The sequence below is a fragment of the Agelaius phoeniceus genome, chromosome 1, assembly GCF_051311805.1.
Source record: "Agelaius phoeniceus isolate bAgePho1 chromosome 1, bAgePho1.hap1, whole genome shotgun sequence".
Lineage (NCBI taxonomy): Eukaryota > Metazoa > Chordata > Aves > Passeriformes > Icteridae > Agelaius > Agelaius phoeniceus.
This window is the reverse complement of record NC_135265.1, coordinates 32403393-32421124: the sequence shown is the minus strand read 5'-3', so window position 1 is coordinate 32421124 and position 17732 is coordinate 32403393. Positions and strand designations below refer to the sequence as shown.

Below are 17732 nucleotides of genomic sequence, written 5' to 3'. Positions count from 1 at the left end.
GGGCAGATGCAGGGCGGCTCCATCCTGACCTAGAGGATTATTCAGTCTTTCTGCTCATTAACCAGAGGCTGCCCAGGCTGTCACAATGTGTTCACAGTTGTGTATAAATGTGGTGACTTCGTTATTGAGATTTCTCTCTAGCAATCATGCCAATATTAGTTTCTCAGCAATATTTGATTTTTAGGAAATAAAATTGTGGTGGAGCACATTTTACTTCATGCAATTTTATTGAGTTTATTTGTGGTTTGAGGTTGTTTGGTTGGGTCCTTTTTTTAGTTTAAAGGATTTTTAATAACTGTTATCTTGTCACCTTAGTCTTCCCCTGCACTTCCCCCACCTATTTTCCCCACACAATCTTCAAAAATGTCGGCTTAGCCTCCTGATCAACAAAAAATTTCAACTATTTAAAAACTCACACTAAGATGAATATTCAGGCAAAATCTTCTTCCCTCAGGTCACTTAACCAACCAGTTGGCTAGCCCAGTAATATTGTTTATTCTGTTAATCATCTTGACATAGGACTGTTTCTTCAGTTGCTTTCTCAAGTGAAGACATGAGCTTGTACAGAAAAGGCATGGGTAAATAGTGTAGCTGAGGTTTGCTATTTGGGGGCTTTGTTTTTTTAAAAGTATTATTACTTTTATTTCAAATAATATATTTTAATGGCAATAATTTTAGGCAGTACCTTTAACTTTGAGGGACACAAAACTTCAGAGGAAATGTTTTGCTAAATTCTGTGGTTTTTTTTCTTGCAGCTCCTGGACCACCAAAAGTACATTAATGAACAACAGTTTAAATCAAAAAATGCGAGACACAATTTTAATTTTGCATATGAGCCTGGAGACACAAAACCATTCAGTAATTTGCTCATGGGCAGCTTTGCATGCTGATCTGCACCTTTAACCACAATTCTCTGCACTCTGCTCAGAAGACAGCAACATCCCTGGCTTTGCTTTCAGGGGTTTCATACTGCACGTGCCTCAAAACAAGCTACCTCAAACCAATTTGTTTCTCTAGAGTAACATACAGAGCTAACAACTGTGAGTTCCACTTGAGGGCAAAATTTTCCTCTGTGGGGTTTAATGAAAAAACAGCAGCAGGAACACATTGTGCATACCTCCACAAAAGCTGTTTTTACCATTATTGCAGGATCAGAGATTTGGCTCTCTTCTGTCAGGTTTGATGCTTGAATTGGTGGTGTGCAACCAGGAAATTTAGAAATTATTTATAAATTTAAAATAAGAAGTTTATTGGCAAAGGGGGAAAGATGCATCTTATAGATTAATAAAGAACATTGACTTTATTTCTTTAGGGATAATGAGGCAGCCAATACACTTTTTATGGTGATGAATCTTAAATTGAGAGACTACTGAGACTACTACACTCAATGAGGACTCACCCTCAGTAAGGGCATCTAACAGAAATAAGTAAAACTTCATCAATCTAGCATTCAAGGCACAAGAAGAAGGAGCACAGTAACAATTCTCTACTCTTTTTTAGGTGAGACTTATTTCTAGACACCTCAAGTTTGCCTGCATGATAACACAGAGCTGGCTATAGCTCAAGTACATTCATCCATCAAAGGCTCAGGTAGTAAAGATGAGAGAGTGAGACAAACAGTAAGCAATGCCTCAATATCTGTGGGATTTGATTTTTTTTGATACATAATAGTCTCCTTTATCACAGCAGTTCTTATCCTATGATTTCTGAATAGGAAAGTTGTCACTACAAAACACACCATTCCCTTTTGTCATCTTTTCATAGCATGCAACATAAATAAAGCCTAGTATCAGCAGAAATACATATTGCATTTTATACCCCAGCACCCTAAATTCAACACCCTATGGGATAAACCATGTATTTTAAATACACTTGTTTTCAAGGAAGCTAGTGACAGGAAACTCTGCTCCACAAATCACAGCAGAGAACAATTACTCTCCATAGCAAGCCTGCTGGACTGTGCCCTTGGATAATCCTTGTCAGGCACAGAGTATATTTTAAGTGCTCTCATATATTAATAACAGTGATTGTAATGATAAATAATACAAATTGTACCACTTCTGCAAAAAGGATCAGCTTGGCCCAACTTTTTAGCCTTAGCACAACTAAACTTTACTTCTTTTTTTTTCTTTTCTTGCATAGTATAGGCATACTTATTGTGAAATATATATGAATGTAAAAATCCTAATTTTCACAAATATTTTTAGCAGATAACTAGTCTCATGAATGATTGAAATCTGATTTATTTCCACTCAAAATACTTATAAAATAATTTTGCTTGTGAAGAAACGATCCTTTTTGATATTTCCTAACTACCTTTTCATTCAATTTACTGTAATCAATTTACTATATAGAAATTGTTGGACTTGATGGGATATTAAAAATTTAACATCCAAGAAAGGATTCATAGGCATCATCCTCCCCAGAATATTTTTTAATCATCTTCAGAACATTTAAAATATTTGAATTACACAGTGTATTTCTATTATTAGTACCAGCCTGTGTATATTCACCATCAAAAAAGATTACTGTAACAATATTTCTAACAATGTTGCCCATAGATCATAAAATAATTTTGATCAGCAATTACCTTTAAGATCATTGACTCCAACTGTTAACCCAGCTCTGCCTTCCAAGCCCACCACTAAACCATGTCCCCAAATGCCACAACTGCAAATCTTTGAAGTACCTTCAAGGATGGTGACTCTACCAGGCAACCATTCTGGTGAAGAAGTTTTTCCTAATATGCAATATAATAATTCTGTGACACAACCTGGGGCTATTTTCTCTTGTCCTTGGTGCCTGGGAGGAGAGCCTGTCAAGCTGGCTCTGCAGAGCCTCCCTACCCTCCAGCAGATCAACACTCCTGCCCAACTTGGTGTTGTCTGTGAACTGACTGTGGGGGCAGCCCATCCCTTCATCATTTCTCATTTAAAGATGTATTCTGGAGCCCATGGAAAGTGACAGGAGGTCAGTAACTGTGCTGCCTAGACTGAAGGTGTGTTATTGATTACTAACAGCTGCACTGGTTATCATTGCTGAGAATTGCTGGCCACAAAAACTTCCATATGAAAAATACATACAACTCTCCCTGCGCCTCTCTCTCTGCCAACAGAAAGAAGCTGAATTATGAGTCAGGGAGCACAGAATATCCATGAGTGCAGAAGCAGAGATCACTAGCATCTGATGCTCTGCCTTCAAGTTTATTCTTCAGAAAATTGATAGAGGAAGATGGAAAAGAGACAGGCAAATAAATGACTGAAAGGGAAAAGGGCAAGAAATGAACTGAAGAATAGGGGGCAATCCTGCTGACTGGATACAGCTGACTGATAGCCCAGAGAGACAGGCACAGAAAAATGTCCATATATAGAGAGTGATCTTCCTTTAATATCAGAAAAATTCTTGTTTTTATGGGCACAACTCTGAGTTGTTTACTCAACTCAGTCAAGCACTAAGAGCTTTTTACAGGCTGATGGGCTACACAGGTTTATCAGCTGCTAAGGTAAATAAAATCTAAGTACCTGTTGCTAAGAAGTGCCTGCATGGTTCATTTTTTCTTCTCCCAGAAAAAAAATATAAATTTGCCTTCCCTTTATACTAATTTCACAGACTTCCTTCCACAGTGAATCTTACCTTTAAAAAGCCTGACATGAACCAGCTGGAACAGGTTGCATAGGCCAGGGATCCACATTGCATAATACTGGATGAAGAATGAAATCAAGCAAATCAAGTACCATGGCTGGAAAAATGGAACTGTTGAAACTTTGCTATAGGTAAAACTCTCTAGAGAAGACAAAGAAAACTGCCTGATATATCTACAGCATTTTATTCGAACTCTAAAGATGGATGACAGTAAAATGTCAATGTTTCATGCTGAATTTGCATCTTTTCATCAGGTAATTCTGGTTAATGTTACTGCTGTACGTTACAGTCATCCCCATGAACAGCACCTTGCACACCATGTCCTTTAGCATATTTAATGCAAGTTTCCAGCTGAGGAAGCCAAGCTGATTTTAAATGTAACATTGAACAGTGCAGTTCAGGATCATTGAATAAAGATGAAACTCTACAGAAATTTATTCACTGTTGACCACATTGTACATGTTTACGTGGAGAAAAAGGATGAGCCCAGAGAGCAAGGTGCAAAGACAAGAAGGGATTGTACTCACCAGTCTGCAGACTTCATTCCATCTGCTGAATTTTTCTAATGAACTCAGTCTCTCATCATCCTCTAACACTTCACAGGCAGGAAACCAGGCACTAACCATCAGAAGAAATACATCTCTCAATCATATAATTTTCTATAGGTGAAACTTTTTGAATTAACATTCTATAAAGTGGGTGTCACAATCCCAACTTGTCATAATTCTGGAAAAAATTTCCTTCTAAGCTTCATTGATTGTTTGAAGTTCTGGTGTATGTTAACTTACATTTTTTTTTCCTTCTACTTTTCCTTCTAGTTTCCTCAGGAAGCTATCAATATCATTTATCTGTGTTTTAATGTTATACACTGCTTACAGACATTGTGATAACTTCCAGTCTGCCACACAACTATTAGATAAAATTAGACATGTAATTAAAACTAGGTTACTTCAATCACTTTCAATTTTCTTTAAATAACATTTTAACATTTTCTCTCCATTAATGAGAAATTATGTGGCTTGAGTACAATAGATAGAGAAATCATTGCTAGTGCAATTGTATGGAAGCTGTTTGCCATATACAGTTAAGCAGTTTGTAGAATTCAGTAACTTCAATCACCTCACAAGTGGAAAAAAGGATGATACATTAGATGAGACTCCTACTCCTATCTGGAATTTGCAAGACATTTGAATGCACAATATTTTGCACTGGCCTGTGCAAAGGATAGCGCTGTAATGGAGCTTTTGAAGTGAAGGGATTGGAGGCTGTATAGGAGAGCACCTGAAAACAGTGACTGGACATTCTTCCTGAGATAAATGCAACATGTGGACCACAAGAAGCAAATACAGAAATGCCCAAGAAGAATAATTTGCCTTAGAAAAAAGAAAAAAAATTGCAAATAATCCGCAGTACAGAAGTGGTAGATTAAGACATGAATTATGTAAGGGTACATTTTTTAAGGTTTTTCATAAAACTGAATTTCTTCTTGGCATCTTCAAATTTCTGGAGTAATTACAAGTCAGTTATGAGAAACAAGTCAAAACCAAGTTTTCCTGAGTGATGTGTGCAGGAATTTTTACTATATAATACTTACTTAAATGTTAGAAATATATCTTAGCATATATAGGAGACACATTGGCTAGACAGGTATTTCGTATTCATTCTTCTGCTGAATTTAATCTTATAAAATATTACTGGATGAACTAAATTTCAATTTTATTTTGGAATCATAAAATGATAAAGTTTAGAAGGATCTTTGGGGGTAACCTACTCCTACTCTGAACTCAATACAGGAATAACTTCAAAGTTGTCTTTGAATTCTTCATTATCAGCTCCCATGTCTTCTTTCCTAAATTATGAATCAATGAACAGCAATCAAGAAGTACTCATAAAAAGTTCAAATATGTTATTTTGCATTTGTTAACAATGAATTTGTCCAACTGTAGAGTTATCCATTCAACAACCCCATGAGCTCTGGAACTTATTATCATTATGAGTAATACCTGCTAGAAAATTAAAAATTAAAGCTACAATTCCTCAGAAAAGTTCATCAGGTGGATCAGCAAGGGTATGAATCAGTTATAAAAATAAGAGCTTTAATAGGATCCTCCCACCATGTAAAGGGAATCCTGGTTGAATATGCAGTATGGATTTTAAGAAGTGGTTAGTAAAAATATTCACAGTAAATGACAGTATGACAAGTGTTGACCTAACACAGGAAACAGACAAATGCAAAGGAATTGCAACTTCCCCTGTAGTGCAGAATTCTCCCTATTAGGAACTAAGCACAGCTGAGAGAAATACTGCTGCTAACAACCCCCAGAAAAATGCATGAGGTGAGGAAAGGGGAAGTAAATAAACGTAAAAAAAGGTAAAGTAAACAAATGTAAAAAAAATTGGGAAGTAAAAAAATGCAAAAAAAGGGATGATTTTGATTTGGAGGCTGATTGAATGCAAGGTCACCTAAGCCAGGAAAAGGTTATTTGAGATACTGTCAGGCAAGGAAAAAGAGATGCATTAGTGGTTTTTTCAGAGGAACACATTAAAAAAATAAAAGATTCTATGAGTTTCAGGGGGGACTGCTGTGTATTTAAAAAAAAGCAAAAAATATAAAATCTCCCAAAAACAACACTAGACGGCTATTTTTGTCCAAAAGTGTTTGTGCTTTATGGACATACATCAGTATAGGTGTGTGAAATAAAAAACATGATGCTTCCATAAAGCTGTCTTTTAGTGCAGATAGAGGCTTCATTAGGGTAGATTTTGATCTAAATGGGCAACTCCGAGGTCATAAGGCTAAGGCTTTTTCACATGGAAGAAAAATACCTGCTGTAACAGCTGATGGGATTTTTGGGGTGGGGGTCAGAGGGATCAGAAGATAAAGTCAGACAGTATAATCTGTTTTGTTTAGCCATTAAAACTGTATCTCCTTCACAACAAGAAAAAAAAAAAGGATATTAAAATAGCAGGAAGAAAACCAGGAAATTCCTGAAATAAAGAATTAAATTCTAAAATACCATAACTCACAGGCTTGCAAGAGTCTCCATAAAAGTGAATGTTTGTCATTCTTTTAAAATGCCAGTTCAAGAGAAAGCAATGAGAATAAATGCCACATTACAGATTTGTTCAGCCTTTATTGCTTGATATCTTAAATTGTGAGGTTACAGATCTAAATATTACCAACAAAAAGATCTGAGGCAAAGTCAAGGTCTTTTAAACCTAATTAATGTCAGAGCTTTCAAAGCATTTGAAGATTTCTTTGCTTAGTAAGGTTGATTAGCTTGCAGCAGAAACTCCTTCCACCCACCATCTCCCAAGATACCATGAGATGTCTTTGTATCAAGAGTGCTTTGTGCTGCAGTTACTCCATTAAATGCGTGCTTACACAACAAATAATCCCTCTCAAAAGTTCAATAGATACTTGATGACAAGTGTGGTCCTCAATTACATCATTAACCCACAAGACACTTGTCAGTAAAAGATTAAACAAAGTTTCCTCTTCTATGTGCATGTGAGCACACACATGTACCCATGTTTGTGGGTCTCAGAAAATCAGAGGATTTGATGCTGCTTTTATCGGATGTTTAATGACAAATGTTAACACAAATGAGCATCAGCATCTAAAGCCCTTTCTGGATGTTATTGCTATACTGCAGTAGGTCATTACTGGTATAAAAACTTGGCATATATTCCTTGGAAAACTCACAGCCAGTTACTTCTATCAACCACCATTCCAAATATTAGCCTATTGTTATAATGTGCCTAGATGGCTTTGAGGAAATTCAGTCATTTTGGGTAAATGCTTCATGGGCTGCCACCCAAACTGCAAAATGTTTTTCAGTACACTTGTGGGGAAAATAGTGATAATCCCTAATGAGAGCATGCCTTTAATGTTTGAACTAGGTAGTAATAAAATCAATAAAAATAAAACACATTAAAATAAATAAATAAATAAATAAATAAATAAAAGTTAAGGAAATTAAGGGGGCTCAAGGTGTTTGAGAATGAAATTTATTAATCAAGCCATACTTACAAGAAGCTTTTCCCTGATGACTTCTAGTTTTTCTGTAGCTGCTGCTAATTCAGTGTTAGCCTGAGCCAGTTCACAATATTTTGGTTCTTTCTCACAATACACCTAGAAAAAAAGACATATTGCATTAGTACATTAGAGAAGAAATTGATCTCACTTTATCACAAAAATTATGAACTACTGCTGATGAAAGACTTTAAGATAATCTCAGTAGTCTTTAATTACATATCTTTGCTTTAGGCCCATTTTTCTACACAACAGTGAGTCAGGCAAAGATTTCTTTCATTACTGACTACAGCAGATTTTATGATAATCTTATAGAAGGACATTTGTGGCAAACTAAATGCAACCTTAGTGGGTCTACTCTCCAACTAGAATTAATTTATAAGCATCACTTTCATGATTTTAGAATACAGGTGGAAATGAGACAGGCATTACACTAGAGTAGATTTCATCTACAATTGATAAGTTTTTTACTGTTCAGTAATTAAATGAGCATGCTCTAATGCTAGGATGAATGGAGAAATCCTGCTGCCAGGTGCTCCAGGGAATCACAAGTGATAAGCCCTGTCTCATACTCCAGACAGCCAGAGCCGGGATGGATGTTTCAAATGAAACATGCACATCTGGAGAATATTTCCCAACTGTTGCATTGTAATGACAGCTGAAAAGTCCTGGACAGCTACACCTTTTTTACCACTTCCTAATAAAAGGAAATACATGCATACATACTGCCAAGTATAGAACGCTTCCCACTTGGTCTCTGGTGGTTGTTACATGCTCCCCAGAACACTAAGATGAACCTAATAAAATAATAAAAAAATCATTAACCAAAATTCCCCCATCAGGGCTAGTTCAAGAGCTGATATATACATACTGATTTTTACTGTATTGATGGCCCAGGAACAGAGACCAGCTGCTGCAAAGGATTCTGTATGAACATAATTTGGGTTGAAGTCTGGATCCTTCAAGTAATGTTCCTTGGCGACCTTCAGACAATGCTGAGAAATATGCTCCTTATCATAGTTGATTAAATCTTGCAAAGAGTCATCAACCTATGAGAAGTTCCAGTGTATATAATGTGCAATTTTTTTGAGAAGCAGAAGCTAAATCCTACTTTCACTTCAAAGGTAAAACTGGAACCCTGCACTAGCTAATTGATTTAGATACAAGGCAAAAATACAGAAGTATTCACTGTCACAAATACAATCTGTGATTTATGTCTTGCTTGGGAAACTAGAGGAAAATTGGATAAATATAACGAAATGTTCTCCCTTTCATTTTCTCCTGGTTTGGCATTCAGTAAATCCCAGTGGTGCTCAGGCTGGCTTGAGTTTGGTCACCAAAGGTGCACAGAAAAGAGCGATGCAGGGTCAAATCTTCTCCCCCTAAATTCAAGCTGCAAGAAAATGAAGATGTGATTTATTTTCTTTTTCTCTGACTCTCTTTTTTTTAACTGTTAGTTTCTTCTTTCATCTCAGATATTATCTGATGTCCATTTGATATTTACCTTTCCCATAAAGAGTTTTGTGGCTTTCCACCTTCTCTGCTTAGGCCCTTTCCCTCAATGTGACAGGACGTTGGTTTTGGCTGGGGTAGAGTTAATTTTCTTCAGAGTGGCTGGTTTGGAGATGTGTTTTGGATTTGTGCTGAACACAGGGTTGATAATGCAGACATGTTTTTGTTATTGCTAAGCAGGGCTTACACAGAGCCAAGGCCTTTTCTGCTTTTTGTACTGCCACGCTGGTGAGGCTGGATGTGCATGGGAGGCTGGGAGGAGACACAGAAGAGTTTCAAATCTTAATCAGTGACACAGACAGTGGGATCAAGCTCACCCTCAGCAAATTTGCAGGTGATACCAGAGTGGTGTGACTGCCATGCCTGAGGGATAGGGTGTTACCTAGTGATGCAGGGCAGGAGAGCAGGTATCTGTACAAAAAAGCTGGGGGATATTAGGGCAGTGTGTTACTCCTGAGGAGTTACTGAACACAGGGGGGAACTCAGTAGCCCATGCCATTGCAGTAGGAAGCTGCAAGCCTTTCATTATCTAGGTTCAAATGCAAAGTCTGGAGCTAAGCAAGAGAGTGAAGACTTTTTGCTAAGATTTTGAGACACATGAACTTTTTTCCCTTACTGCCCTTTCTTCCCCTTCAAAGGGTTTTCTTTCAGGTAATTAGAGGATATACCAAAAAGGCAATGACTGGTCCAGTGTTGCACTGGAGCTTTCCCTAAATAGCAAAATATTCACTCCAGTTTTGAGGTATAGGAAAACATTAAAAATTTGTCAAATCAGCCTACAGCTTTTGCCAAATTTGCCTTCTTTTTATTCCTCGAGTCTGAAACCATAGGTCACAACTAGGGAGGGAATGGGAGAAATGGAAATATCCTATATGGAAACGCTGTACTTAATTTCAGGTTTGGAAATTGAATAATCATCAGTTCAAGCAGCTTTGTCAAGACACTTATTTTGGCTTAACAGTGGCTTAGATCAGTGACTTTACATCAGTTAGCATCAGTCTTACATGAAATCTGAGTGCCTCCACCACTTTCTGCAACAATTTAATTACCTGTTTAAAAGCAGATTATGATTTCTTTGGTGCAAATTTATGTGGGAGAGTAAACCTGGGGGGCATTCTGTATCATCAGCAATTGTGTATTTGGAAGATTACCATACACACTTCTAAAGATACATTGCCTGAGGCTGAAGTCAGTTATACTTGGTTCATCCTTATCCTTGTACCTCATGCTCATCTCACAGACTCATTTCCTGTCAGGTCTTGCTTAAACCTAGTTTAATTACAGAGAAAGAAGATATTACAGTGATCAAGATGTTAATACTTGGATCAAGAACTCTGCATTGGCAGTAACAAGCCTCTGTAAGAATTTAATACCCTTACAAAACCTGTTTCTGCAATTGTTGGGGACATTTTCCATGTACACATTTATTAGATAGGACACACACAACTACTGTCTGTGGGAATAACAAATATTAAAAATCAATTTGCATTACATTATAAATGACATGTTACTAATCAAGTTAAATATGTCTCTCATCTTCTGTGATGCAGCTTTTATGATTTGTTCCTAATTCTCAGCTAGTGTCACTGAGACACATATACCTACACCATGATCTGCATGTTTTTTGACTATAAAAGAGTAGGTCCTATTTTAAAAGGCAATGGCATAAGCACCTTCCCGTGTAAGCTGCTCTGGCTGACAACATTCAGAGCACAGTAATGGCCACCAAAATGACAGCAGTGTTACTGCCCACTATTTTAAAACCTTGCCAGTGTCATTTTCATGGTAAAACCCTTGTTTATTACTATACAGGTGTGCAGCCCTGCCACAGTTATGTGGAATGCAGACTGACCTCAATTTCCTAATAAGTTGGATCTAAAGTGATTTCCATTCTTCACCTACTCTTTCTTAAGTAATACTTCACTCCAAGTCAATACCTCCAAGGTATTTATTTGCTTAAGGTTGTAAAACTCAAAAAGCTCTTGTAAACTCCAATTTAAAATCTATAGAACAGGAGAGCAAAAATAATTTTTTAAAGGGTGACATATTTTAATCAATTAGGAAGAGTCTTCACAAATTACTTAGCTAGAGATGTATTCTCATTTGCTGGGCTTTTTTTTGGTAACAAAAAATGAGAGAAGATTAGTGTTTAGAAACTATCGTTAGCCTTATGAAACAGTTTTAGATTAATGTAGCACAAAATGACACTTTCATTTCCAATGAAAACATTTCAGAAATGCAATAAAGCAATGAACAGTGGAGTACAGTAATCATTAGTGTCAGGCGCTGAACTTCATCCCTGAAACAAAGTGGCCCAAAGATGTGATTATCTCACAATAATCACTCTATGTGTTTCACCTAGCTGCTTAATGAAGTAATTAAAATTGTGTTAAGGGTGTATTTTGAACATCCAAATTTATCAGAAGCATATGGAACCAATAAAGAAAAAGCATCACATGAAAAGTGTTTGGTAGGATGTTGAGCTGTTGGATCCCGTTTGTACAAGTTTAATTAATTGCACCATTTGGACTTGAAACTTCATGGCCATTTTTAAGTTCTGTGTGAGATATGGATCAGCAAAAGGCTGAAGTTAGCATAATCCAGAGAAATATAAAGGTCCTGATCATGTCTTCATTTATCTCAGTATCAAAAATTAGGATGAGACACAAAGTTTTTGGAAAGGTATTAAATATCATCTGGTGGTAAGTATTTAAAGAACAGAATAGAAGAAAATGAGAGGCCGTTTTGAATGTTTAGACAGGACAGTCTTCCCTGCTAGTGAATATCAGGAAATTCAAAATCTTTGGAAACTTGAAGTTTCCATATCTCAAAATTAGGCTATTAACAGCTATTACAAGTCAATTAAGAACTCCTTTCTGCACTATTGGTCAATGACACAACGTACATGAGATTTTGTAGCAAAGTGCCGACTTGAATGAGCCTTCCAGACTCTAAAGGCAGAGGAACTTCACTTTACAGCACTCCATACTACTGGTGCTTTATTTCAAAAGCCATGCTGGCAACTGTAGATGGAAATTTCAGACTCCTGATGAAACTATGCATTTCTATTCATTCTGTGGTGAGCAGTAAAGCATGTGAGCCTCTGTGTTTCCAACACAGATGTTGATAACTTAGTGCTAAAAGGCTGAACTGAGAGCAAAAAGAAGGACAGTCAACGCTGAAGACATATATTGTCAGGAATGCTATTATAATCTTAAGATTCAAGGTTTATACCTTGTAAAATGGTGGAATGAACTGTATCAATTGAGTTGTTCAATTTACCTAGAGCCTCAAAGCCTTTAGAAACCTGAAGTGTTAAGATATGACTCTTTGACCTTTACTGTATTACAAATAGGTCTGATTCCCAAGATCCACATCCATTAAATGCTTGAATGAGTTCAGTATTTATTGTTCTTTCATCTCATTAAAACAGCTAAAAGGTTAGCAAAAGGCATAATGTAAAGAAAGGTCAAGTGGTAATCATGGTGTGAAATGCTGTTACACATGTAAGTGTAATAATTCTGTAGACTATAGGCTCCCTGGAGAGGAAGTTGTTCAAAACTGTTCACCTAAAAAAGGTTTATTTTGTGTTAAATATAGCTCAACATCAGTAAATAGGAGAAATAGACTGACCTTTAGCTCCTCTGCATCTGCAATGGCCTTTTCTTGGCTCAGTTTCTCAGTCTGAAACCCTACCTTAGCAATCCAAACTTCAGTACCTTGATTTTTTCAGTTGCAGTTCTGCCTCTTAAGTAGCAAGTTTGGATTTTAGATCTTCTACCTGCAGGGAAAAAGGTAATGCATTATTCAGAACATTAGGCATGGTTCTGAGATCCAAAAGCTGAACTGAAAACAAAACTCATGTTTCTAACAAGCAGCATTGTCTTTTCATTTTTTTATCTTTTTTTCGGTTTATACCTGACAGAATTTTGTGGACATAAATAATTTAATAATGGCAGCCTAAGTGCACCCACCACAGACCCCAGAGCTCACCTGAGATGCTCAGATGTCTGTCCTGCTGCTGAGGCTTTTGCAGAGGTGCAAAAGAGGCGCAGCTGCTGCACGCGGCCAAGGCGCCAACGCAAGGGCAGAAGGATGCCCTGAGAAGTGCTTGGTATTCACTCTGAGCAGATAACTCCAGCAGAGCCTTGCTGAACGGTTCAGAGACTGCCAAACAAAAACTACCTGGTATTGTGCTGAAATAGCAATTCATTGCCTGCCAGTTGAGAAACTCATATAAAAATATCCAGCAACAATATCTCCTCACATATAAAGAAATTTTTTCAAATAACTGTGTGTTTGGCATGGTTTGGGGTTTTTTTTTGTTTTTCTGCTACCCTACCAATAATTTTGTCTGGCAGCTAACCAAGATATATTTTAACCAGAGGGGTCTTGGTAATCTGATCTGGATAGGGTTGATAAAACAAAGTGGAAGACAAATGTTAGGGTTTAAACTATAATCATACAGAAGGTGTTGAGGACTCTCCTGATTTGGTGGGCTCCTGAAATCTTACAAAATGAACTGAATTTACCTTTTCAAAATTTGACCATTTGATTTGACAGAGCTGTAATACTGAGTTTTACCAGATGACTGTAGAGATCCCAAATCTCCCCGCTCATTTATTTTTCAATTTGTTTGAGCTGAGTTTATGTCTTTTTCTTTAAGAAAAATACTAAACAGTACTTCATTTGATATTCTTCTGTAAAGCTACAGAGTGCAGGGTAAAAATGGCTCAATGTTCAAGTGCCTGGCTAGAGATAGTGCCTGGAGCTGTGGGTCTGTCAGCCAGCACAGCATGCAGCACATGAAATTGTCCAATTACCATTTGGTCCTCATCAAATTAGAAATCAGAGAAAAAAAGAGCATGTTAATAATTTACTACCAGGGGTTACTTTATTAAAAACAGCCTTTAAAAACTCAGCCACTCTTTTCTGTTGACCATTTTTTGGAAGACCTTCAGCTGACAAAGTGGGAATAAACCAGCCAGTTCCCATTATTAACCTCATGCAGCAGCATCAAGATGCAATGTTATGCAAAGCCTGCAGCTGAGCATTTCATTTGCATAAAAGCCCACAGAATTTTAGTTTTTAATAAAGAAATCACTAGATTATGGTTTGTCTTCAGAATTTGCAAAGGGGATTACAGAACATGTGTGTGGGTGGGATGAGTTAAAGGTTTCTAAGCAGTTTCCCCTCCTCTCTGTCTTTGTGGGCTGGTCAACCAGCAGTGAACTGTAAGCCAAGCACTGACTGGGGCTAAGTGGCAGTAGCCTCACAAGCAGGTGACAGCACCTCATGGAAAGGTTTCACACATGTTCCTCCTGCTTTCATTACCCCTCAAAATTCACATGTATGGAGCTGCTTCTTCTCTTTCCCTGGATTTAGCTTTTACTGAGGCACTTGTTTCCCTCCCACCATTTTACAGTAGCCCCACACACTCCCCCTCCCTCCAGACTTTGTCCTTGCTTAAATGGATTGTCTCCTCTCTCCAAAGGCAGCTAAAGAGCTCAAAGAGCTTCTATTAAAAAAAAAAAAATATCTATATATATATAAACCCCAGCTTCAAAAATCAGGTAGTGTCAACGAAACACAAAAATGCCACTCCACAACCAATCAGTCCAATGAAAAGGTGATGATGATTTGCAATAAAACAAAGATTATAAAATAAAGATTATTTACAAAGGATGAAAGGAAAGGAAATGAAAGTTTTCACAGTTTACCTGGAAGGCTGCTGGCTTCCTTCTTTCTGAAGAAAGCTTCTGCATGCCATTTACCATTTCCATGTGCCATGTTTGTTGACAACAACAGCCTCTTGTTTTGTTTTTTTGTCCAGGAGGACATTATAAAGCATGATTTACTCCAGAAAACTATTTGGAGCGGTGTAGTTGTACTGCCTATTGTACTTGGCACTCAGGACATTCACACTGGTGTGGGCAGAAGCCATAAAATCCCCATACACCGTGGAGTTCTGGGTGAGTGGCTGTACATACCCAAGGAAAAAGAACAAATGGAAACACAGGAACAAAGAAATGTTTCCAAAATTAAGTATATCTATATAAGTTAAGTATGTCCATGTATGTTTCTAAGGATGGCTCATTGACAAAACTCTCCTTCAATCTACCCTAAATATAATGCTGTCAGCACGTAAAAAACATTAAAGCAAAATGAGCCTTCCCCAGCTGTTTTGCATATAAATTAATTAATTTTGCACTGGCATTCATCAAATCATCGCCACAGAAGCTCAGTGCTTCAACATACTTTATTATTTTTTTACTAAACACTCCTAAAAACTAGGAACAGAGATTAAACCAGTTCACTATACTGCTACATGCAGAGTTAATACTCTATGGATTTTCTACTTCACCTCTGGAACTCCTGTCGAAGAGAAATCCTCTGTAGGTTAAAGAAATACAGTAGAGTGGTTGCTCTTATCACACTGGTCCTCATACACTTCATATATCATGAAATTCCTGTTTGGAGTGAAGTGCATTTTTGCCATCCACTTCAGTTTGAACAGAACTGGACACCACAATTTATATTTCCAAAGTTGTGCCACCCCTGCTTATCTGTGCTTCTGAAAGACAGACGAACAAATTCCAATGAGGGCGGGATTTAGACCACTGTGGAGTTCTCCCCCTAAAGCTGAGCCTAGAGACACCATAAAATGTCAGAAAATCAGCAACATTTCTGTGCTAAAATTACCTTGTATCAGCTTCAAGGGGTATTAAGAAGAAAAGTTGCTATCTCTCATGGAGTTCAGATTCACTCCCAGCTGTGACAGTGGAGGGTCTTCCCTGTGTGCCAGCCAAGGCATCAAACCACCAACCAAAACTCCAGCTGCAAGCAAATCTCAGCACACTGAAGAAGGGAGCCCAGAGCTCGGGGGTGTCCCTGTGGTGGGTCCCACACAGAACCACATGGGGTTTCTCTCTCATCACAGAGACCAAAATGCATCTGGAGGCCAGAAATTTCTCTTCACATACTATGTAAAAATCAAAACAGGCCAGGCACATTTAAAACAACTCCAGATGGCCATTAAGTCATGTGTTTCTGAGGAAAATGAAGAGATAAAATGCCTGTCTTTATTCACCTCTGACAACAAGAGGAGTTCAGGATCAAAGTTCAAAGGTCCATTTCCTAAATTTGTTGAAAACTGAACAAGAAAATACAAGATATCACTCCAGTCCTTTGAATTAGAGTATACTTTCCCAGGATAAACAATATATAGAAAATCTCCAGATTTAATTTTTGTTTGTTTCAGAGGACCCTATCCACATATACTAATAGTATAAATTCACATACATGTCTAAACAAGAGTACTGAATGCAAAATTAAAAGGGAAATACTAAGAAAACCCATTTAACTTCATCACTGTAACTAACTTTCATTTTGTCCTCTATGACTTCTAGCACACTTAAACTTTATCATTTGTGGAGTCACATCTCCCTCATTTTAATGATTATTTATTGCATTCTCTACAAGACGAACCCAGTTCAATTAATCAAGGGAAGCCTAAAAATCAATTAATATGAATTAAATGAGCTACACCAACTCTTAGGAAAGTCACACATAATTTACCAAAGCATTGTCAATAATGCTTAGGGAACTTTGGGAAAATTGCTCATGAGTGGCTGTTGATGCAGTCAAATGTTTTAAGCCTACATCATTAATATTACAATCAGGTTGATGCAGAAAGGCTTGCCATTTTTCTCAGTAAGAAAACTCATTATTTCCTTGTGCCTTTTCAGAGCTAGTTTAGAAGAATACTTATTTCACCTGTGATCAGAAAAACAGAAATTAAAGCAAGAACTAAATAAAGAATAATTTGCATTTTGGGAGAGCAGAGGCAAATTGCTCTACAAATAGGAAAAAACCAGAACATCATTAGTGGAAGCAATGTAGTACAAATTCATCTTTTAAAAAATCGTTTGTAGAAGCAAGGGTAGTCAGCAGGAATAGGCATTTTATGCAGATTTGAGCAGCATTTAGCTTCCAACTGAAATGCATTTCAGCCCTTTTCTCCTTTTTTCATTGTTTGCGACACACACGCACCCTGCAGTACAGCTCTTCCCAATGAAAGACAACCTCCTCACACATGATCCTTATGAGGGGTCTCTACTCAGCAGCCCTGAAAAGCCCTCTAACAACAGTTTCATTTGTAAATCAGTGAGGGACGGAGTGGGTTCCGGTAGAGCTGGAAGTGGCCCGAGACAACTCGTCTCAATGGGGCAAAATAACTATTGTTATGGAGCTTAACAAAATGGCACAGCATGGGAGCCACGCCGAGCCAGAGAGCAGCTGGTTGTAATTCACACTGGTTTTCAGAAAACACTAATCGTTCCCGAACAGACCTCTTTGAGGATTGGTCTTCCCTGCATTTTCAATTTGTCACTTTCTCTTATGATAAGGTCAGCGGTGACAGCACTTCCTGACATTAACAGCTGTGGCTTTTAAAAGGGTCATTGTGGAACTACTAATTGCAGTAATTTCATTAGCATAAATTATTTATTCTGCCATTCATTTATCTCCAGGATTTTTTTTT

General features: G+C 37.4%; 1 protein-coding gene across 2 annotated transcripts in view; it reads right to left on the bottom strand.

The window, feature by feature from the left end:
- LOC129117810 (uncharacterized) overlaps positions 1-17732 on the bottom strand; it is a 114876-nt gene that overhangs the window by 26901 nt on the left and 70243 nt on the right. Inside the window, exons 20-24 of one of the 2 annotated variants that reach the window (XM_077175949.1) lie at positions 13184-15764; positions 8393-12971; positions 7676-7777; positions 4170-4260; positions 3634-3700 (exon numbers count right to left, since the gene is read on the bottom strand). The gene's annotated coding sequence lies outside the window, so the exon portion shown is untranslated. Of the gene's footprint in view, positions 1-1117; positions 1224-3633; positions 3701-4169; positions 4261-7675; positions 7778-8392; positions 12972-13183; positions 15765-17732 lie in introns of those variants that run through there. The other variant, XM_077175933.1, reaches the window with a different exon arrangement.